This window comes from Ictidomys tridecemlineatus, unplaced genomic scaffold, assembly GCF_052094955.1.
Source record: "Ictidomys tridecemlineatus isolate mIctTri1 unplaced genomic scaffold, mIctTri1.hap1 Scaffold_106, whole genome shotgun sequence".
NCBI classification, from domain to species: domain Eukaryota; kingdom Metazoa; phylum Chordata; class Mammalia; order Rodentia; family Sciuridae; genus Ictidomys; species Ictidomys tridecemlineatus.
The window spans coordinates 624,988-650,150 of NW_027521011.1; the positions used below are offsets into that span (position 1 = coordinate 624,988).

The 25,163-nt window shown below is 34.0% G+C and overlaps 1 long non-coding RNA gene across 1 annotated transcript in view; it reads right to left on the minus strand.

Moving 5' to 3' along the window:
* The window catches only part of LOC144372458 (uncharacterized), a 70,400-nt gene extending 46,946 nt beyond the window's left edge, over nucleotides 1–23,454 (minus strand). Inside the window, exon 1 of the long non-coding RNA XR_013432461.1 lies at nucleotides 23,284–23,454. This is a non-coding gene — a long non-coding RNA (uncharacterized LOC144372458). The remainder of the gene's footprint in view (nucleotides 1–23,283) is intronic.
* Nucleotides 23,455–25,163: the final 1,709 nt, after the last annotated feature.

Consider the following 25,163-nt stretch of genomic DNA (forward strand, 5'->3'; position numbering starts at 1 on the left):
TTTGATTTAGTCTTTTTTTTTTAATTTTTTTTTTAGTTGTAGATGAACAGAATACCTTTACTATATTTATTTTTATGTGGTGCTGAGGATCGAGCCCCATGCCTCGCATGTGCTAGGCAAGTGCTCTACCATGGAGGGGAATTTTCTAAGCAGATGATATTTATGCAAAGACCTGAAAAGCGAGTAGGGATTAGCTATGACAAGATGGGAGAGGATGCTTGAGTGTCATGAAAAGCATGTGGGAAGATCCTAGGTATGAGGAAGAATTGTGTGTCAAAGGACCTGCAGGATTTTCAGGTTGATTGCTGTGAGAACTGGGGGTTTCGTTGGAGGTTGGTTAGAGATTGGATTGGAGCTGAAGCAAGGCCCAGATGACTAAAGGCATAACAAATCATAGAAAAAAACTTGAACTTCATCTCCAGCCAACCTGTGGATGTGTTTAAAGCAGGTCTCTAAGTTTCTGACGATTTTTAAAGCAAGTCTTAGATTTTCATTTTAGGAAGAGTATGAGCTATGAACATTAGGAGGCTTTGGTGCCCAAATCTAGGGTTTGACTTCTTGACCCAGGAACAAGTTGACTTGGGAATGAAGTAGCCTGGCTGAGGCCACTGTTCAAGGAAGTCCTGTTCAAGGCACAACATGTGGCTTTGGTATCTGATGGAGAAGAGGGTTTGTAAGTGTTCAGACAAGAAGCAGCTAGGCAAATTGGGAGACAAAAGAGAACAGTGACCTGACTTGGGTATTGGACAAAGTGATGTTGTATAATGGGAAAATTAGAAAGATACTAAAGAATTAATCAAACTTTACTGGAGATTACATATGGAGGCAAGGGAAGTAAAAATGATACAAGTTTTTAATTTAGCCTACTGTGTGGATTTCGGAGACCTGGAAGCCTTGCTGGGAAGCAGATCTTGCACTTTGCTTTCAAGGGCAGAGGAAACATCCTCCAGTACGTTGGCAGAGCAAAGAAACTGACTTTCATTTTTAAACTTGTTTACCTCTATTCTGGGTCCTCCCTCCAATTTGTAGCAATACAGACTCTACTTTGAAACATGTGGCCAAGGAGTTATCATGCAATAAACTCAGAGGAAATAGAATATTAGAAGCCATGGATGTCTGTAGTTTTCAAACATGTGAAATACTTGATTTCAAGAAAAATAGCACATTATTTTGAAAGACATCTTCACTTATGTCATTTATATCACCAAGTTAGATAAAGTTTGAAAATCTCTTTCTTTACCTTGCAGTTCTGTTTCCAGATAGATGGTGGCAATAAATGCGAAGGAAGGTGAGTTTTTAGCATTTGTGGTGAGGGCATTTGAATAGCTATTTTCAAATCTGGAAAAGCAATGAATATTCTCCATTTATTCTTGCCATTCTTGGAAGATCCTTTAATTTATGTTTGTATATTATTCTAATGAGTTATTTCATTTTATTTTATTTTTTCACTTAGAGACAACAACTGTATATTCACAAGGACATGTGAAATATCCCTTCCTGGCATTCTGCTAAGGATTTCTTGTTTCATCTCATTCACTGAACTTCTACACTTTCAGGAAAGTTCTTTAGCTTGCTTGATTAGTTCTGTGAATGTCCATCATAATCCATTCTCCTCTTCTCTCTTTTTCTTCAGAAATCATCCATATACTTTTACAGTAGCTCAATGCTAATTTTCGAGTTTTTCACTGATTTGAGCACAAAAAGTAGAAAGAGAAGGAGAAGGGTATTTGCCAGCAGCTACCTGGGAAGGAGACAGACAAGAAATAGAAAGGATAACTGGTTGAAAAACTAAAGTTCATCAGCTGAGAACATTAGAGGCTCTGGTGTCCAAATTCAGGGTTTGACTTCTTGACCCAGCAACAAGTTGACCTGGGAACAAAATAGGCTGGCCCAGGCTGCTGTGGAAGTCCTGTTTAAGGCACAGCATATGATCTTGCTACCTTATAGTCAAAGCTTTTTCAGCCTCACTGCATGTTACTCATCATGCTTCTCTTTATGAGGGTATTTTACTTCAAGGGAGGGGTGTCTTTCCAGAGAAGCAGCTCGCCTGCATTTTGCCACGTCACCATCATTTTGAATCATGTCTAAAATTTCTTGCATCCAGGTTGTACCTCAAAAACATCAGAAATATTCTCTGATTTTTAGGTAACTGGCTTTTCATCTGAAATAAATGTAGATTTTGGAGAAAGGCAATAACATGATAATACTTTGAAATTAGATTAATGTTGCAAGGACAGAAAGGAAGCTTTCCTCCCTTCCCTGAGATAGGAGATGGTCACAGAATCCCCTGTGGTATAATCTAGAGCACTTATTCCAAACTTTTTATGAAAAATTTTAAACATACAGAAAATTTGGTAAAATAATATAAAAAAAACATACAAATACTTCAAGTTTTAAAAACATTTTGCTCTGTTGGCTTTGTCTATCTCCATCTATCATCTTTATAATCTGTCTCAAATCAATCAATCACTTACCTATCTAATCTAATCTAATCTATCATCCATCATCAGACAAACTGATCTGCTTCAGAGTAAGCCTCCGATAATGCTTCATGTCTAAGGACATAGCATGAATCTCTCAAAATGACATCCTTCTACCATGTTTCCTACATGTTTCTCATCACTCAAAAAAGAAAAATTAGAAGCTATTAAAGATAAACATAACACAGAGTTACCAGTATCTATGTTGGTGCTTTTAAAAAGTAAATGAGCACAGACTAGTGATGGACAACTGTAGTTCCAGTGACTAAGGAGGATAAGAAAAATGGATCATAAATTCTAAGACAATATTATATATAATATTGTCTTATATATGTTGTATTGAGCAACTTAGTGAGGCACTTAGCAACTCAGCAATACTTTGTCTCTAAATAAAATATTAAAAAAGGACTGAGGATGTGGCTTTATTGTTAAGCACTCCTGGGTTCAATCTTCAATACATTTTTTTATTGGTTGTTAAAAACATTACAAATCTCATGACATATCATCTTCCATACATTTGATTGAAGTGGATTATGAACTCCCATTTTTTACCCCAAATACAAGTTGCAGAATCACATCGGTTACACATCCACATTTTTACATAATACCACACTAATGACTGTTGTATTCCGCTACCTTTCCTATACCCTATTATCCCCCCTCCCCTTCCCTCTAATTTTCCCTCTCTACACCATCTGCTGTTGTTTAATTCTCTCCCTTGTTTTTTTTCCCCTTTCCTCTCACAAACTCTCATATGTAATTTTGTCTAACAATGAGGGTCTCCTTACATTTCCATACAGTTTCCCTTCTCTCTCCCTTTCTCCCACCCCACTCGTCTCTGTTTAATGTTAATCTTTTTCTCATGCTCTTCTTCCCTTTTCTGATCTTAGTTGCTCTCTTTATATCAAAGAAGACATTTGGCATTTTTTTTAAAAAAATGGCTAGCTTCACTTAGCATTATCTTCTCTAATGCCATCCATTTCCCTGCAAAATCCATGATTTTGTCATTTTTTAGTGCTGTGTAATACTCCATTGTGTATAAATGCCACAGTTTTTTAATCCATTCATCTATTGAAGGGCATCTAGGTTGATTCCAAAGTCTAGCTATTGTGAATTGTGCTGCTATGATCATTGATGTGGCAGTATCCCTATAGTATGCTCTTTTTAGGTCCTCAGGGAATAGACTGAGAAGGGCGATAGCTTGGTCAAATGGTGGTTCCATTCCCAGCTTTCCTAGGAATCTTCATACTGCTTTTCATATTGGCCGCACCAATTTGCAGTCCCACCAGCAATGTACAAGTGTACCCTTTTCCCCACATCCTCGCCAGCACTTATTGTTACTTAACTTCATAATGGCTGCCAATCTTACTGGAGTGAGATGGTATCTTAGAGTGGTTTTGATTTGCATTTCTCTGACTGCTAGAGATGGTGAGCATTTTTTTATATACTTATTGATTGATTGTATGTCCTCCTCTGAGAAGTGTCTGTTCAGGTCCTTGTCCCATTTGTTGATAGGGTTGTTTGTTATCTTATTGTTTAATTTTTTGAGTTCTTTGTATATTCTGGATATTAGGGCTCTATCTGAAGTGTGAGGAGTAAAAATTTGTTCCCAGGATGTAGGTTCCCTGTTTACCTCTCTTATTGTTTCGCTTGCTTAGAAAAAACTTTTTAGTTTAAGTAAGTCCCATTTGTTTATTCTTGTATATAACTCTTGGGCTATGGGCATCCTATTAAGGAATTTGGAGCCCGACCCCACAATATGTAGATCGGAGCCAACTTTTTCTTCTATCAGGTGCAGAGTCTCTGATTTGATATCTAGCTCCTTGATCCATTTTGAATTAACTTTTGTGCATGGCGAGAGAAAGGGGTTCAGCTTCATTTTGTTGCATATGGATTTCCATTTTTCCCAGCACCATTTGTTGAAGATGCTATCTTTTCTTCATTGCATGCTTTTAGCACCTTTATCAAATATAAGAAAGTTATAATTTTGTGGATTGGTCTCTGTGTTCTCTATTCTGTACCATTGGTCCACCTGCCTGTTTTGGTACCAGTACAATGCTGTTTTTGTTACTATTGATCTGTAATATAGTTTGAAATTTGGTATCGCTATACCGCCTGATTCACACTTCCTGCTTAGAATTGCTTTTGTTATTCTGGGTCTTTTGTTTTTCCATATGAATTTCATGATAGCTTTATCTATTTCTACAAGAAATGCCGTTGGGATTTTGATTGGCATTGCGTTGAACCTGTAGAGAACTTTAGGTAATATTGCCATTTTGATGATGTTGATTCTGCCTATCCATGAACAGGGTACATTTTTCCATCTTCTAAGATCTTCTTCTATCTCTCTCTTTAGGGTTAAAGCAGATACAATTAAAAAAGCACTAGCAAATTTGAAAATTCAAAAAATAAAAAAAATATATCAATTATATAGTATGTAATTGCAAATATAGGCATATATAATGATTTCTCGCTTTATGGAAATACACTTTGGAACATTTATCCTAAAAATCTTCTGCAATTTTCCAATTCTCTGAGTGCAATGACAGAATCTAGATGGTATAGACTAGTACATGGCTAATATATTTGCTAGATCCATGGTTGTACATAAAGTCAACTGCTGACCAAAATACCATGATGCCACATGATTGATTTTATGAAGTAAAATCAATCAGGGTAAATCTCATAATAATATAGATGGTGGAACTACAGAAAACACCATCAACAAAACTCTTAAAACATGCTAGGATATTGGGAAAAGAGTGTGATAATAAAATGCTATTTTATCCCTTCACTCATAAAACATAACAACATATTTTGACATATTAAATGCAGAATATAAGTTATTAATAAATAATACTGAAATATATAAGAAAGAACAAAGCCCAAAAGTTTATATACAAACGATAGGGTGCACACCTGAAATATCTACTATTCTGGAGTCTAAGGCATGAAGTTCAAAATTTAAGGCCAACTGAAGTAATTGAGCAAACCCCATCTGGAAATAAAATTTAAAACAGAGCTGAGAATATGCTCAGCATTAAGACACTTTGGTTGAATTCCTAATATCATAAAAGAAAAAAATAGTTTTTTTTTCAAAATTATATAATATAATAGACTTAAAATTATGAATTACAAAATATTAATAAAAAATGTATTCATCAAAATGATTACATTAAAAGCTGCAAAACTGACAAGGGAAAAAAACCCTAATTTCCTTACATATAATCAAATGCTTATAAGAAGAACAAATAAAACAGATTGCAAAAGAAAAACAAGAAATTATTGAAGAGTCACATTAAAAAGTATATATGTAAGTGTTCAATAATCATAAAAACTAAAAATCTTTAGAAATTAGATAACATTGAATAAAATCACATCATATAGATGAATTAAATAGTATTGATGAATATGTGGAATAAATGCATTCACAAAAAAGGAAAATAATAATTTAAGCTTTTATTATCCATTTGCAGAAAATATTTTGTAAATCATATGTATATGACACACCCACACAGTAATCAAAGACTAAAATTACAGCAACTGTACATGAGAATACAGCCACATTCTTCCAGAGTTGAAACCAAGGGGCATGGCTAAAGAGGAAGAAATAATTACTAAATTTTTTAAAATGTAAATTCTAGGAGCTAGAATATTTGTTGATATATTATATCCAGTTTGACAAATACAATAAAATACCATGTATATTTTATGCTGATGTCACATGAATGTTGCATTTCATATGCAAGTATGTTTACAAAAGAATATGCAGTATTTGAGAAAATAAAAATACAGAAAAGAACATAAAAGACTCAAATATTCAACATATTTACAAAGGATAAAACTATTATACAAATGATCACTTTTCTCAAGGTACCCTTTAATAAAAACTGGTCATAATTTTACCATTCTTTACTTTTTGTTAAAGAATAAATCAAAGCAACAACTTCTAAAATTTTCCTGGAAAGTTGACTGTATATAAAATTAGACAAGAACTCTCTCATATATAAGAGCAAATGTACTAGTGATCATTACCTGACAATAATGCATGTTAAAATATTACAACAGTGTAGTAATTTTAAGATAAAGAAATCACAATACAGAAAACTACTTAGGGCAATTTATATGTATGCAAATATCTTTTTACTGATAATTATTATAAGTGTATAAATCAAAACATATCAATAAAATATTTAATGTAAGTGAATGCTACAATCCAACCTCAAGGTAGATGTTAGAATAAAAGGCATAGATTACAAAAGCGACTTGTATGCAGAATGTGTGTGACACTGGAATTATAAAGAAGCATCCACCAAACATCAGATATAAAGAGAGATGATTTTAAATAATAAAATAAAAATAAATAAAAGCATAATATAAGCCTCCCTCCATTTATGGATACACCAAATAAATACATACTCCTGTTTTGAGTTCATCTAAAACCCATAAAGGATTTAGAGGCACACAAATTGGAAAATTGAAAATAAAAATATCGAGCAAGACATAAGTAGAGGGGCTGTGGATGTGGCTCAAGCGGTAGCGCGCTAGCCTGGCATGCGTGCAGCCCGGGTTCAATCCTCAGCACCACATACAAACAAAGATGTTGTGTCTGCCAAAAACTAAAAAAATAAATATTAAAAACTCTCTCTCCTCTCTCACTCTTTTAAAAAAAACCTCTCTCTCTCTTTCTCTCTCTCTTTAAAAAAAAGACATAAGTAGAATGCACTTGAAGATTTTTCTAATTTGAGCAATATGCAAAATTACTGGAACAAAATGCCCAAATCCAGGGTTAATATAAATAAAGGAAGATTGATTTGGGTTTGAAATATATTATTTAACTCTAAATTGCCTGTAGTTTAAATGCTAATTTATCTGTACACACAGAGGAAGAAATAAGATATACATGAGTATTTGCTCCAGGAAGGAAAAAAAAATAAGTGGTTTTCTATGGCCATGCAAGATCCAGTGGCTTTATTCCATTAGATCAGAGTGAAAGAGGTGTTAAATCTTAAGGGAACCCCTTAATCCCTTAGAGGAATTTACCAACATTTTCTAAAAATGCAAATAGCTGTTGCTGACAGTTGAACTTTTATCTAGACATTACCAAAATATTAAAAGAGGAATACAGATCACAACTGAAAGCCAAAGTGGCAGTTTAGCACTTCTTGAGCTCTCTCACCCAGCTCACTTTACTAATAACATCAGACCTAACCCATTCTTTCTGTAAGCAATTTCTCCAGATATTAGCTTTTTCCACTCAATGGACTACACCTGAAACCTCAAAGCATTGAAAGCACTGGTAACTGTGCAGGTGCAAATCTCCCTAGCACAAAAAGAAGTGTTTTCACATTGGTGTGCAAACATTGTAATGGGCTAAAATCTTGATTATTAGTGAAGAAAAATGGTTACAATCACAGATGCCTCTTTATTTCTAAAATAGGTGTATATCAATTTTTTTTTCCAGTGAGCATAAGGCACCCTGGAATCTAAAAAGCTTGCATCAGAATTTTAGTTCACCATCCAACTATAAGATCTTCTGCATGAGCACAGCTGTTAGAATGGCTACTCTCAAAAAGTGGAAAAGTAAGTAGTACTCCAATTATATGAATATGGAAGAAAGAAACACTGTACTAGACTATAAAATTAGTGAAGACATTTTTAATAAAATGGAAGATGAGAGTTCTATAAGTTATTTCTTGAGAAACTAAGCTCTCTACATTTATACTGCTCTTGAACAAGAAAAGCCCCAAGTACTGGTCTGGACTTATGAGAGACATTAGATATTCCAGCTGTGGCATCCTCATATTACATAGTTCTGAAACACAGTTCCAGGAAAATACCAGAGTATGGAATGAGAATGCTCTCATACACATTTCACAAATGAGCATAAAGACATTCTGACAGGTTGTCTGCCTTTGGAGACACAAAGGAAGAATAGAAACACATGGTTTTTCCAAGATCAAGTGATTCTTCTTTACTTTTCAATTATGTAAAATGCTTATAAACAACAAAAAAAAATTCTTTTTCTACAGTACTGGGGATTTGAAAGAGCAGCATGTTAATTCTGGGCTACATACCCAGCCATGTTTTAAAATTATGAGACAGGTTTTTCTAATTGTCTAATTAGTCTACCTAAGTTCCTGATGTTTACCTTGAAATTGCAATCTTAATGACTTAGCCCACTTGAGTCTCTGGAATTAATATGCATGTATAATTGCACCCAGAGAGATAAAAATACTTTAAAGTCTCATCCAGTTTTTGGTCTAACAATTGAAAATACCATGTTCATTTCAAATATAATATGGGTAAAATAACTGATAATACTGCAAAAATGTAACTGATAATACTGGAAAAGGGGGAAGTTGTCATTGAACAGAAAGCTAAAATTTTATCTATACAAGCAACTCACAATACAGAGGCATAAATTTAAAATCACACTCTGCAACTGTCTGAAGATAAAAAAAAAATTTAAAAGTACCAGGTATGTAGCAAAGTGGTACAGTACCTCTGGCTAAATCCACAATACCACAATCTCCAAAAAGAAGGAGAATGAATTAAGGAGAAAAAAAAATGAGATACCTATATAGTGTCTCACCCTGCTCCTGGAGGAAAAAACATATGGATTTGTGATTATAATGATCTCCTCACTCCAGAATCCACAACACAATCTGAGAAGATTTGGAAATATTGCCACAAATGTTCTCACATAGAATTTAAGATAGGGGCTGAAGATATTCTATAGGATACTATAGGACTTCCACTGTCTACTGTTAATATATGATCCAGTTGACTGGCCAGTGGAAATTCATGGCTGACCTTTCTCAGAAAAAGACACAGAAATGCAGAAACCAAAGATTACACCAGGGATTCTAGCAAACCATTGCCAGTTCCCACCATATTCAGTGCAGCCAGTTTCAACCTGACTCACCATCCAGTCTCAGGATTTCACTGCACACTCAACATTTACTCTATTTTTAAAAACCACATGTACTCTCTATAAATCACAAAGTACCTATACAAGAGAAAAAAAATCATGTTCACTGAACACAAGTGATGAAGCCTAGAAGTGGATACCCACTCTGGCAGACTTGACACCAGATGGTCAAAACTTGCTTCTCTTTACTGAATATGTGTAGATTGGGCAATGCTTATATAAGGGGTCCTGATTCGACACAACTTATGTCTTCATATGCTCAATCTGAACCTAGTAAGTTTTTTGAGAATCAGGAGATAACCTCAAATTCAGAAATAAATGATGTCACAATTGTAAGGTCTTGTCTGTATATTTATTTATGTATGTATGTATTTATTTATTTATTTATTTATTTTGAGGATCTGGGAATTGAAATCCAGATCCTCAGGCTGCATCGAATATATGGCAAGGTATCCTTGGAGAAGTAAAATCCAGCCAACCCAGAAAAGCATTTGCATTTAAACTTGCATATTAGGCCTTTTGAGTGTGTAGATTATATATGAAAATATATTATTTATGGATGGAAATAATACAGTGACAATCTTGTAAAATTTCAGTTAACTTCTCTTGTATGGAAACAGATTGAACATTAAAATTATATGAGGTGGAAAGATAATTATTTTTTTAGAATTCATATAAAAATAGTAAAATTGAATTTTATAGTATAACCCATAATTTCCACTATGTGAAAATTACCATTATGTATTCAAAGTATTACTAATAAAGTATATGTATTTTTGGAACAGCACCCTCAAAACTATGTCAAGACTCCAGAAAATCTCAGTTCACAGAACGATATTTGAGAGTTATGCTTATCCTGAGTTCAGGAAGATGAAGGACATAATCACTTCTTTTTATTCTACAGGTGAATGATACATTTATTTTTTTACCAAGATTTCTCCTGAGATATAAAAAACTAGAGATAAACTGCCCTGAGTCAGGGCAAGGAGATTTCACCAGAAAGTGTATGGTGTGTGTGTGTGTGTGTGTGTGTGTGTGTGTGTGTGTGTGTGTGTATGTATGTTTGTAATATATATATATTTCCCCAGATCCAAAGATTTTAGTCTATTATTTAAATTGACTAATAGAATATTCTTATTTTTATTACATGGCCTTAGACCCAATGGCCTGTCTATAATATTTTCTTTTTCTTTCTAGGATGAAATCCCCTCAAGAAAGTGAGCTTGAAATGAAGATGAATTGTGTTGCTATCAAGATGTCATACACCTGTAATCCCAGGTAGGGGATTTGAAATTTTGCTTCTTTAAGAATACTACTAAAGCACAAGAAATAGAAACAAGAGTCACTAGGTGGGATGAATTCAAACTGAAAATATTCTTCTCAGCAAAAAAAAAAAAAAAAAAAAAAAAAGGTGAGGCGAAAAGTGATAGCAGAGATAGCAGCAAATTTTTATCACATGCACATCAAGTAGAAACCTAATTTCCAGGATATATAAAGAATTTTAAAAACTTAATACTAAAAAAACAAATTTGCTAATCATTAAATGAAATGGACTAAGGAACTGAAGAGACACAATTTTTAGAAGATAAACAATCAATAAATCATTAAAAAAATGTTCAACATCTCTAGCAATTAAAGAATTGCAAATCAAAACTACTCCAAAATTTAATCTTACTCCAATCAGAATGGCAGTTATTAAAAATACAAGCAAAAATATATGTTGGTGAGGATGTGAGGAAAAAGCCCCATTGTAACAATGTTGGTAGGACCCTAAATTTGTGACACCAATCTGGAAAAGAATAAGGAGATTCCTAAGAAAACTTGGAAAGAAACCAAAATTTACCCAGCTACCCAACTCCTCAGTTTAGACCAACCAGAGCTAAAAACCGCATAATACAGAGGCATATCCACATCAATGTTCATAGCAAAACAATTCACAATAGGTAAACTACAGAACCAATCTATATGTTCTTCAATAGATGAATGGATAAAGAAAGTATGGTCTATTTACACAGTGGAATAATACTGAGCATTAATAGAGAATAAAATTATGGAATTGGAAAGTAAATGGATGGAGTTGGAGAATATCATGTTAAGGCAAGTAAGCCAATCCTCCTAAACCAAAGACCTAAGGTTTTCTCTGCTAAGTGGATGGTGATCCACAACCACAACGAGGGAAGTGGGAGGTAGCATGGAATAAATGAAGAAACTTTGAATAAGACAAAGGGGAGTGAGGTGATGGGAGATGGTATAGATGGCAGAATGAGATGAAAATCTTGTTGTACACAAAGTAGAGTTACATGGGTTTTGTAACTATACTTTCTGTACAACAAGAGAAATAAAAGTTTGTGCTCCATTTGTGTACTATGAAGTGAAATGTATTCTGCTCTATTAGCAAGTTAGAACAAATTAATAAAATTAATTGATTTTTAAAAATTCAGGAAAGAGACTTGCATTTCCCTAGATCTATATATAAACATACATGAGGAGATTATATATATCATGAACATATTTAGTGTATATAATTTATAAACAAATTTTTTCATATTTATATCAATTTTTTAAAGAAATGACAACAGAAGCATTACAATTCTTATTTCTTGTATAGAACACAATTTTTCATATCTCTGGTTGTATATAAAGTATGGTGATACAACTTTGTGTCTTTGTACATGTACTTTTGATTATGGTTTGCATCACCTTCCACCATTCTTGCAAATCCCGTATCCCTTTTCTTTTCCTCCCACCCCTCTTCTTTATTGAGAATCCATCTATTTCTCTCATGCTCCCCCTCCCTACCCCATTATGAGTCAGCCTCCTCATATTTGGCATTTTTCTTTGAATTGGCTAACATCACTTAGCATTATCTTCTCCAATGCTATCCATTTACCTGCAAATGCCAGACATGATTATATACCTAGAAGACTCAAATATCTCCACCAGAAAACTTCTAGATCTCATAAATAAATTTTGAAAAGTAGCAGGATATAAAATCATCATTCATAAATCAAAGGCATTTCTGTATATCAGTGAAAAATCTTCTGAGAAAGAAATGAAGAAAACTACCCCATTTACAATAACTTCAAAAAAAAGAGTCTTGGGAATCAAGTTAATGAAAGAGGTGAAGGGTCTATACAAGAAAAACTACAGAAACCTAAAGAAGAAAAATCAAAAAAGACCTTAAAAGATGGAAAGATCTACTTTGCTCATCAATAGGCACAATTAATATTATCAAAATGACAGTACTACCAAAGCACTATACATATTTACTGCAATTCTGATCAAAATCCTAATGGCATTCCTCATAGAAATAGAAAAAGCAACAATGAAATTTATCTGGAAAAATAAAAGAGATCAAGAATAGCTAAAGTAACCCTTAGCAGAAAGAGTGAAGCAGGTGGCATCAGTATACCAGACCTTAAACCATACTACAGAGCAGTGGTAACAAAAACAGCCTTGCATTTGAAAAAAAAAATACTGCAGATGAATGGTACAGAATACAGGTCACAGAGACTAACCCACAAAATTATAATTATTATATATTAGACAAAGGTGTCAAAACATGCACTGGAGAAAAGATAGCCTCTTCAACAAACCACCATCTCTCACGATGCACAAAACTCAACTCCAAGTGTATCAAGAACCTAGGAATTAACCCAGATACTCTGTGTCTAATGGAATAAAATACAGGCTCTAATCTTCATCATGTGGGATTAGGCCCCAATTTCTTTAATAAGACACTGATAGAACAAGAATTAAGACAAATAATCAATAAATGGGATAGAATCATACTAAAAAGTTTACTCTCAGCAAAAGAAACAATCTGTGAGGTGAAGACAAAGCCTATATTTTAGGAGGAATATTTTACCCCTCACATATCAGACAGAGCACTAATCTCTAGGGTACATAAAGAACTCAAAAGACTAAGCAAATAATACTAATAGTAATGATGATGATGATGATGATGATGATGATGATGATGATAAACCAATCAAGAAATGGGCCAAGGATCTGAACAGAGTTTTTAGAAGAGAATATACAATTAATCAACATTTTTTTAAATATATATGATTGGTTATGGCCCTCCCTTTTCAGTACCAAGAACACTTCTGGTTCAGTTTCTAAGGAGGGGAAACACGAGCAAGTATTATTCTCAACTCTCCTTTATAAATTGTCAAATACAATTATCTATGTCATTTTCTAAACATAGCTGGACATCGGAAATATAGGTTTAGAGCAGAGAACATTTTTATTAGAAATGCAGTGTAAAAGAAAGAAAAAAAACATAATTATTTGTACCACATTGAACCACAAGAGAAATGGAACCTGGAATTAAGAAAAGAAAGATTCAAACTTTTATACTTTGGAATGTGGATTACATGGATGCCTAAAGTGAAAAGGTTATTACAAGCTTTTGAAAGAAAATTTATGTGAGTGGCAGATAATGGTTAACCAAATAAAATCTGCAGTGTATTCCAGGGGCTTTGTCAGCTGTGCACTACAGAATATACAGGTATTTATAGCCTCATGAAGAGCATTATTCATCTGTGCCCTCTATAATTATTCCCATAGTACAGATGAAAAAACATGGGTATCTGGATACTAAATGGCAATTCAGCAGCCCAAAGAAAACTACCCAGAGACAGAACTGTATGGAATTTCTTCAAAGACCATCAATGTATTGTCAGCTCCTGACACAGGGATGTCAGTCTGGGGAAATATTATTTTCTCTGCATTTTGAAGAGAGTGCATTGAGAATATATTTCAGGGGCAACATAAATACTTTTTTCTCTTTCATATTAAGAAACTCTTCAGAAACAGAGCTCACAAGACAGATTTCTTAGAAGGGTAAATGACTCGAGATTAAAAAAAAAAAAAAAAAAAAAAAAAAAAAAAACCTCAGTGGCCCTGAGTGATTCAGTAAGGAAATAAATCTAAAAGGCTTATAAAAACTGAAAAGCAAAAAAGTAACTATTTCTAAAATTAAACATGTTCATTAGTTGCTATCTCCACAACATTTCATAAGGTAAACAACAAATTATGTATGAATATTTCTAGGATTGGCCAAATTTGTTCTATATGATTTTATATTAAATTCCAAAGTCTGCATAATAGAATTCATAATTCACTGCCAAAAATATTACAGAAAAAAATTTTTAAGGTGTGTATGTTTAGTAAATATCATTTAACAATTTTATTATCATATGATATTAAAGAAATTTATTTATTTTCCTGCAGCCATAGTGTAGAGAAATTTCTTATTTATTTTTCCTGTAGTAATTAACAAAGATAAGCCCTAGAATCCACTTTAAATAATCTACCCTTACAATTATACAAGAAACCTATAATAAATGATGAGTAAAAAAAAAGTCAATTTTAAAAAATAATTTAAAAGTTTTTATTTATTTGAAATCAATCTCTAGCTGCATTTTTGAATCCTTTTCTCATCTTTTAAGCCAAAATTATATAAAAGACAGAAGTTTGAACTTCAAATTTATAAATCAGATGTTTCTTAACTATAAAAATTCAAAATCTTCAGAAATTTAAGAAACAAAAAATAAAACCCATCATGAGAAAAATTAAGTAATATTGATGAACATTTAAAAAAATTAATAATCATTAACTCAAAAGGAGTTTAAATTAGTATCTATTTGTGGAAACTATTTTGCTATTGAATATACATGATACTCCCCATCACAGAGACTTACTGAAATTAGAGCATATGTGATCATGATAACATGTAAGTATGCAATGGTACTCATCCAAACACTTGAAGCCCAAGGGCATGGCTCAATACAATATACATCTTGGAAGATATAAATAATAATCTGTAGGAAAAATGGTCCCTTGGGACAGTCACATGTCATAATATATCCAGTTTAAAAAAGAGCATAAAACACTGTGTATAAATTTTACATAGGTGCCTTATGCAAGTGGTATTTCACATGTGTACATTTTTAGAAACAAAATATGTAGAACTTATGAGAAAATAAAACTCACAAAAAGCACATAAAAGACTGAATTATACATCCCATGTAAATAATAAAACTCATCATTACAAAGGTGATGATTTTCCCCCAAATTAACCGACAATATATCTCACCAAAACTTCTAGGTACAAATATGAATATATCACAGTGAAGTCTACTTTTATGTGTATTCTATAAAGCATTAATTCAAAAAACTATATATAAATATATGATAGAAGAAAATAGGAGAATAGGGAAAGGGGAACTACTGGATACTGAAGAGGAGCAAATTATATTTCATGTTTTATGGTTATGTCAAAATAAACCTTACTATTAAATACAAGAATAATGCAATAATAAAAAAATCATCAAGCTTTAAATAAAGTAAGAAACCAAAGCATAAATTTTTAAAATTTATCTACAAAGTTATATGTAACTTTAGCCAAAAACCTTTTCAATTATAAGAGCAAAAAAAAGAACTTATCATGGTCTACTATTCATATATGGTGTGAAATTATAATATTGCAATAATAAAAAAATTACAATATAAATAAGATCCCCATATGAATACATATGTATGTAAAAACAGTGTGCTTTATTGCAATAGCAAATACTAGATAAATCAAACCATAACAAAAATAATCTCAGCAACTTAGCTAGGGCCTTTCTCAAAATAAATGTAAACCTGCTAGGGCTGTTTACTGATGAAGAGTCCTTGCTTCCCCAATGCTGAAGTATAACACCAGAGTAGTGCACCAGGTACATTTAGAGTGGAAAGTAAAAGCTTTATTAAAGGACAGTAGAAAGAACTTCTTCCCAGAAGAAAAAGGGGACCAAAGAGGTAAAATCCATGAAAGGGATTTTTTTAAAACTACGGTCTTTTTAGCTTTTTTATACCTAAAGTCTTCCTTCAGCTATCCCACATTCCTGTCACATTTCTGTCCTTTGTTCTGTTATCTTGCAGTGTTGGAATGTAGGTTGGAAGACCCAAAGTGTGGAGGTCAGGTGGGCTGAAGGAGTAATCTGGGCTGGAAAGGCTTTTGGATTAGCATCACCATGATAGCTGTGAGCTGCTTCATTAAAATTTCCTAGGGATGGGCTCAGGGCCTTGGGGACATTTTCAATTCCTGTTATCCTGGACTCCCTTCTCAATATGGTGTTCATTCTTGATTTTACTGGATATTAGACCGAATTTGCCTAACTGCACTAACTACCTATCTATAAATCTGGCTTCAATACCAATGATATGGCTAAGTAGTACAGTATCTCTGAGTTCACCTAACTTTAACAAAATAATAATAATGAACAAATTAAAAATAAAAGAATCTCAAAATAAAAATTAGCTAGCTCAAAAGGAAATTAGGTACCTCAAACTGACAGTTCTTCTCCTGCAGGAAAATGGACCTTGGAGATTTGATTTTGATAATTATTCCACCTTTCAATCTCCAGCATCTGGTAAGACACTGGGATGCAGAAACACACCTGCTACATAGTATTTTATGCAGATTTTGAGAATTCCCTTTGAGTATAAAGAAGGCAGCAAAGAGTCTCTGCCACTGACATGTTCCCCATCTGGTTGGAGGAGTTAAGCCTGCAGACTCCAGAGACTGCCCAGAGTCCCAATCTGCTAGCTCCTGTTTTCAACACAGCCAGTCTTGTGGTTTCAATAGTCTTTCTTCACCAGCCTCCCTTGCTAGGCCAATGCACACTCACCATTTCCTGGTTCTCAGAAGTAGGGCTACTTGGGATCCTCAGTTTCTGCAAAGCAGAACAACATGTGACTCTGAAGAGTGAGACTACAGATGGCAATAATGGAGGACTCAGGAGATAAGAAATGAAAAGCCCATCCTCCCTGATGACACACGATTGGACAATTCCCACAAAATGCTCTTGATTGGAAAAGGCTTCAGATCATGAACATTGAATCTGAGAGAAGTGAACAATTTTTTGAGTGACAGGGAATATTATCCAATCCAGGCATGAATAAAGGCTAGAATCTCAGGTCTTTGAGTGCTGTTTTTTTTTGATCTGAGAAATGTACCCCAGAGTCTCAGGCTGCTGTGATTTTAAGGCAAGGTTATTTCCCATAAGTGGGAACTAACCCAACCAACAGAAAATTTTCATTTAAACTTACATATAAAGTAATTTGAGTTTATGGGTTATATATGCTTGCATATTATTCAGGATTTAATATAAAATAATGACAATAATTATCAAATTTTATATATTTATTTTTTGATCTCTGTTTTTTTTAGGTGACAGGTTGAACTTTGAACTGAGAGGAAAACCCCTAAAGAAAAAGTGCCCAATAAAAACAACACAAAAGTAGATGGGATTGTGGCTGAGCAGCAGAGTGCTCACCTCCCATGTGTAAGATCCTGGGTTCGATCCTCAGTACTACATAAAAATAGATAAATAAAATAAAGGTATTGTGTCCAGCTACAGCTAAAAAGAACATAAAAAACATAAGGTAAAAGTGAAAACCAGCCTCTACCTCAGAGCAAAGACTGTCCAAAGAAGGGGGCATGACTCTTATCCTTGGAAAGACACACCCGAGCACTCCTAGGCTCATACCCACCCTGCTGAGTTGTTTATCTACAAATAACAGGAAAGATCTGCTGTGCCTGGTGTCCCTGACTCAGTCAGGCTAGGTGGGGATTCATAGCAACCCCCTAGCATCCACCAATCAGCATGAGACAGGGAAAATTCCTGGGATTCCAAATGACACTTCCAGTAGTAGTTTATGGTGGTTGATAACATTTTGGGAAACCATATAGTGCAGAATATACCCCCCTCATGGCCAAAGCCAATCTGTTCAAATGAATCCCCATCTTGTACTAACCAATCATCCTTACCCAACTTGTTCCCACCAGTGAATGTGCTAATCATATTATAGAGTTGTCTATGATTTTCCCAAGGTATGTGATGATTTGCTAAGAGATGCTATAATGTATGTGGGGTTCCTGCCTTCCCCAAAGAGTTATAAAACTTCTGAAAACTCTGGGCTCAGGTCCTCTAAGCCACCAGTTGCTATGTGTGTGGAGGACTGACCTAGCTTGCAATAAAAACCTTTTTGGTTCTAACATTGATCTTGGTCTCTGGTGGTCTTTTGGGGGTCCTTCATTTGAGCATAACAATCTCTCCTGAAATCCATGGGAAAAGAAATCAGCACTCCAGTTCTCTAGGACTGTAGGTTTATAGCACAAAACTCAGTCAGGCTAGGTGGGGATCAATACCAACCCCCTAGCCTCCACCAATCAGCATGAGACAGGGAAAATTCCTGGGATTCCAAATGACACTTCCAGTAGTAGTTTATGGTGGTTGATAAAATTTTGGGAAACCATATAGTGCAGAATATCCTCCCCTCATGGCCTAAGCCAATCTGTTCAAATGAATCCCCATCTTGTACTAACCAATCATCCTTACCAAACTTGTTCCCACCAGTGAATTTGCTAATCATGTTTTAGAGTTTTTTATGATTTTCCCAAGGTGTGTGATGATTTTCTAAGAGATGCTATAATGTATGTGGGGTACCTACCTTCCCAAAAGAATTATAAAACTGCTGAAAACCCTCGGCTCAGGTCCTCTAAGCCACCAGTTGCTATGTGTGTGGAGGACTGACCTAGCTTGCAATAAAAACCTCTTTGGTCCTTACATTGATCTTGGTCTCTGGTGGTCTTTTGGGGGTCCTCCATTTGAGCATAACAATCTCTCCTGAAACCCATGAAAAAAGAATTCAGCACTCCAGTTCCCTATGACTGTAGGTTTATAGCACAAAATGTTACAAAAGGGGGGTGACTTGAGAACTTACACGAACAACAGGATTTTCACAAGCATAATACAAAGACATGTAGTAGGTTAATGGTCAAAATGGTTTAGCACTTAGGGAGCAAATTTAGATCACAACATCAGAATGTATGATGCACCACTAAAGTTTCAGAGTGAGTTGTTATTTGGTCAGGGAAAGCCAGAATTTATGAGTCATCACTAAAGATTCAGGGAGAGTTGTTATCTCATCAGGGAAAACCAGACATGGGTGAGTTCAAGGCACTGCTAGGGATTTCAAGCAAGTTTACAAATCACAGTAATTTATAATGAAGCAGAAATCAACTTTTCATGCCTTTATGATGAGATGACTCCAAGTCCTAAAAGGAAATTAGGCTGGATTTTTTACTTGCTATGGCCATAGCTTTTAAAATATGTGTTGCATACTTTAACAAGTATGATAATTAAATTGTTAATATTAATTACTACTAATTTTTTAAAAGACTGAATAAAATAGGAAATTAGATATTTGTTATTAAATGCATAAAAATTTTGATTAATATATTGATAATATAAACATGGAAAATATTGAAAATGATAAAAAGACATTTAATATAAGGGATTCAATATTATAAGTCCTTCATGTTCAGTGTGTCAGTGCTTCAATAATTTTTTTCATTTTTTTAGGTCACTTGAATTACACTTCTGCAAATGTTTGTTAGGTATACAAATTTAAGATTTTCTATTTTGTAAAGTAGAAAAATGGCAGATTTGAGCTCCTGTCAGGATTTTAAAACTTGTAAGCCATGTGGGGCATCTTAGCACTTTTTTTTTCATATTTGCACATAGTCCAATTCTAGAGAAGAATGAGTTGGAGACATAGTCTACTCTTCTGAGCAAAATAGAAATTGCCTTAGAATATTTCTAAAGCTTTTAACTTTTCTAACATTTCAGAATTTTTGGTGATTTAAAAAAAATATTTATTTTAAGAAATGAATTGTTTGAAATTAATTATTTATCTTTCCTGCATTATTTTTCACTTTCATCGATTTTTTTAGGAGAACTAACAGAACAGAATTCCAAAAGTTTTCCATGTAAATTTAAAAGTATGTTTCTAATAATCAAGATAGAAAGCAGAAGCAAAACATTATCTAGTTTGGTGGTTCTGCCTCAAAATAGATAGTTACTTATTTATTTCTGCTATTATTCACTAGGTTCCTAAGGTTGCAGAAATCACCAACCAACACAGAGAAAAGTCTTTTTAGTTTTTTTTCTCACAACCAATTCAAGCTAAAATATATTAGTATCACAGTAGTTTCATACCACAATGTGTTTCTAAATAATAAAATATGTATACATAAACATATAAATAAATATAAAATAAAATATAATATTAGATAGATTATTTTTTCCTGAATAATCATTTTGTACATATTTCCCTTTAGACACAGTTCTGGAACAAAGTGTCACAAATAAGACATAAATCCTACATTGCTACACAGAGTAATTAAAGAACATACTAAGAGCTTGGTATAAAACTTGCCATAGAGACATAAATAACTAGAGAACATTTTAGATAATTATACCTAAGTGCTAAGCAGCAAATTCATAGTCTTTAAGTATATGAAGAGACAAGTTATCATAGCAAATTTTATAACTCAGTTGCTGCTAATATAGAGAGATAGAGAGATTTATTAAGAGATGGTTTTATGCAGATTTTTGGTTTAAAAAGGGAAAGATCAGATAATGTAGGTGATTTAAACATGAGCAATAATATTTTTCTGCATTCAGTACCTTTTTTGCAGATATATGAATTATAATTAATTCTAATTATAATTAATTCTAACCAGTAAAATGCAGAAATAGTGTAAAGATTATTCACTAGGAGTAAAATTACTTAAAAAGAGAACCAAAACTTCCATTCCTGTCCAAATGTTTATTCCTGACAAAAAGACTGCTTTTTTGAACCATTTTGTAGATAAGATTTTTTGTAATAAATATTTTGGTGATGTTTTCACATATCATTTAATATATTTATGCTTCACATTTTCTCTTTTGTCCTATTTTACTACCTATATACTGAAAGTAAAAATTTCTAAATCCTAAACTTCCTTGATATTTGAGATATCTTTTAATTTTTAAGCTTACATCATTTCTATAATGAATACTGTGCTTTCAGTAAAAGAATGACTATTTGTATGCACCTGGGTCATTTACAGGAGTTTTACTCATCCCCAAAAATGGGGATGACTAAATAGCTCAGCTTGTAGAGTGCTTGCCTTCTAAGCATGAGGCCCTGTGGTCAATCCCCAGTACAGAGAGAGAGAGAGAGAGAGAGAGAGAGAGAGAGAGAGAGAGATTAAAATTGCATGTAATTTAAATTCAAGTTAGTCCCACTTTTATTTTTTCCTGCCACACCAGAAGAAAAGAGTTTCCTGAAATGTTTGGAATGTTTCTGTGAGTTATTTATTTATTTATTTTTATTTACTTATTTTTATGTGGTGCTGCGATTGAACCCAGGACCTTGCACATGCTAGGTGGGTGCTTTATCACTGAGCCACAACCCCAGATTGTCTGACCATAAATAAATAAATAAATAAAACAAACAAATTAATAAATACATAAACCCTCAATTGATGACCCATTACAGTTTTTAAAAATCCTTAATTGGGACACATAAACCTCATTTAGGAGAGATTCATTCTTTTTAATGTCACCTAATTTTATTCTGCTTTCTTCTCATGAGAAAATCTCAGAATGATAAATTAAAATCTTTTAAAAATGCTCTCCAGTTCTTGAAGAAAAACATCATAAATAATGCATACCTTTGAAATAAAACATGGGAAAATAATGATCAATAATGCTGAAAGTGGAGTTTTGAGATGAACCAAAATTTCTCAGTTTGCCAATTGAATCTGGGTGCTTGTCTCATAAATTTTGAACAAAAAAAAATCTATTTAAGCAAGAAGAAATAGAACATCCACCATGTGGTATGAGGAAAGGTACAAAAAAAAAAACCTCATATTTGTGTACAATCTTAGAAGTTTACAGATAGTTTTGGGCAGAAAATGGAGCATAATGCATTTAGAATAGGCTTTGGAAAAGAAAAGAAATCCTGACTACCATCTGGGTTCACTTTCATTCTTTCTGTGAACCATCCTTTTTCTTCAAATTCAATCAGGAATATCCCCTAGGACAAAGGACTTTGTTGAAGGCTTCAACGCCTTTTACATTTGAAATACACCTTAATGGTGCTCATTAACATCTTTCAGTTAGCCATCAGGTGTGTTTGAGTGAGGCCCATTATCCACATTACATGGTCATTATACTATCTATTCTATTTTATACTTATTCCCTGTGAAAAGAGAACCCTCGATTTGCATATGTGGACAGAGAGCTAGAAAACTAGGGGTTTATTCTGAGACCTATGGAGAGCTAAACTGAAGTTCTGGATTTCAGATTTTTGTTTTGGATTTGAGATACTGCTTTTGCTACATTTAAAAATCCCAGGACTCATGAAGAGAATGAGTTAAAAGCCAGCATCATCAAATTTGTGAGGCCCTAAGAAATTCAAAGGGACCCTGTCTCTAAATAAAAATATTAAAAAAGGGGGTGGGAATGTGAATCAGTGGATGAACACCTCTGGGTTGAATTTCTGGTACCAAAAAAAAACAACAGAACACACACACACACAAAATAATAATTAGAAATAAATAAATAAACAAACAAATAAACCCTCATGAGAACAAGCCCTAAAATTAACAGCTTCTCTCATGCATGAATACAATAAATGGATTTGGAGTTCTCTCTTGATAATTATCTCAGTCTTCACCATGCAATCTGGAGACATGCTGGACTCATAGCACATGGAATCCCACAAAGGGCTTTAGAAAGAAGCTGAAAACACCATACAATTATGGAACAAAATGCCCAGGTTTTCAACTGCTGATCTCAGCCTCACTAGACTAGTCAGAGGGAGGTGAAGGCTAAGCTACCACAGAGAGACCCTCTTGCCACAGACTCTGGAGAGAACCAGGAGGAGTCCCTAGCCATGACTGCCAGTTTCCACCATTGCCACTCCTGTCAGCTTTAAGCCACCTTCCTAAGCAGTCTCAATATAACAAGGCACACTTACCATTTCCTAGCTCTCAGGGTTCTCAGCATTCTCCCTGTGGTTTGTTTTCAGATTCTGCACAGCACAGACACCTGGGCTCTAGATCCAGGACAGAAGCCTACAAAAAAGATTGAAAAAATGGCGGGTTCCAGACACCAAGGGAACAGAAGATTGTGGAAGCCCTCCCCCTCATCCCTGGCTTCCTGAGGATTGGACAGTTCTCAAATAAGTGTCTGACTGGTCAAGGCTTCAGGCACTGCCTCCAACCTGAGCCAAGTGGGCACAGAATCAAAGTCTAAATGACAGGTTGCTCCAATGTCATTGTTAACCGACTACAGATCAGGGCTGAGAATATAGCTTAGTCAGTAGAGTGTTTGTTTTGCTGATATAAGGCCATGGATTCAATCCCCTGCACTACACGCACACACTCTATCCCCCCCCAAAAAAAAGATTAAGTAAAGGACTTTGGGGACTAGGGTTTTGGATCATTGGTAGAGAACTTTCCTAGCATGCATGAGGTACTGGGTTGAATACGAAGCACAGCATTAAAAAGCCACCCAAGAGGGGGATGTGGCTCAAGCAGTAGCACACTCTCTGGCATGTGGGCGGCCCAGGTTTGATCCTCAGCACCACATACAAACAAAGAAGTTGTGTCCGCCAAAAACTAAAAATAAATATTAAAAAAAAGCCAACGAACAAACTACTAATGATACTGTGTCCATCTACAACAAAAAGTATTCAAGAAAAAAAAAGACTGTGTATTGGACTTGTGCACCCTCACTGCAGAACTCATACACACTTTTTATAAATAATATATACATATATGTCTTCAGACAATGTATAAATTTCTCCTGGGATGTCTTTTCAAGTAACTTATATTACAGGTATGCTTCACAACCTGAAATCCTCTTCACTTCACTTCTTCTTCTTCTTCTTCTTCTTCTTCTTATTATTATTATTATTATTATTATTATTATTATTAGCCTGTTAATTGCATTAAATGCCTCTGTATGGGGTTCTTTTAAGGAAAAGTTTTCTTCCAATAATAGGACCTAGCCCAGAGAGAAATGTATTGACACTTATAATTGTTTATAAAGTTATAGCAATTTGTGAATAAATATGTATATATTTTTTATGAAAATGATATCACAATTACTTTAATATATATTTTTTAAAATTTTTCTATTCTTTGTCTCATAAAAACAACAGTTTGAACTTTACGCTCTTTAGCAATGTTCTTATATCCCTTCCCCCAAAAAAGTGACTCACAAATATAATTCAAATTATTGAGACTCATAAATTTTTGATCTTTTATTTTAACTAGTAAAGTCTAAAGATTTTCTTTTTATTTTCACCTTTAAATGAAGTACACTTTTATAGCTTTTTTGTTGTTTAATTGACCTTTAATATTATGCAATTTTTACCCTCATTCTGATCACTTTGGACTATTGATATTTTCATGGAGGGGAACTCAAAGTGGTCATGCACAAGGTAGGAATGGATATAGTATGATAAGATTGGTGATTGCTGAGTATGTAGATTTAGCTATACAAAATAAGTATTGGTGGATGATATGGGGATAGAGAGAAAAAGAGCAATGAAAAAAAGAAGAAAAACTTGAACAGTAGAGGGGTTCACATGCCACAAGTCTACAATGATAGCGTGAATATAGAGGGTAGTGTTCTTGGAAGCAGCAATAAAATTTGAGGGAAAGAAAATGGTAATTTTTTGCACAGTTCCCAAGTGAGAGAGCCAGGTGAATGGGTTCTGTGTTCAACTCTTCCCACCTAGGAGTGGAATTTATAGTTCATAAGGTATGTCTCAGTAAGTAGTAAAACATCATTTCTATGTACCTTTACACTTTTTTATGGCTACAAGTTGACTTTGACAATTCCAGTCAC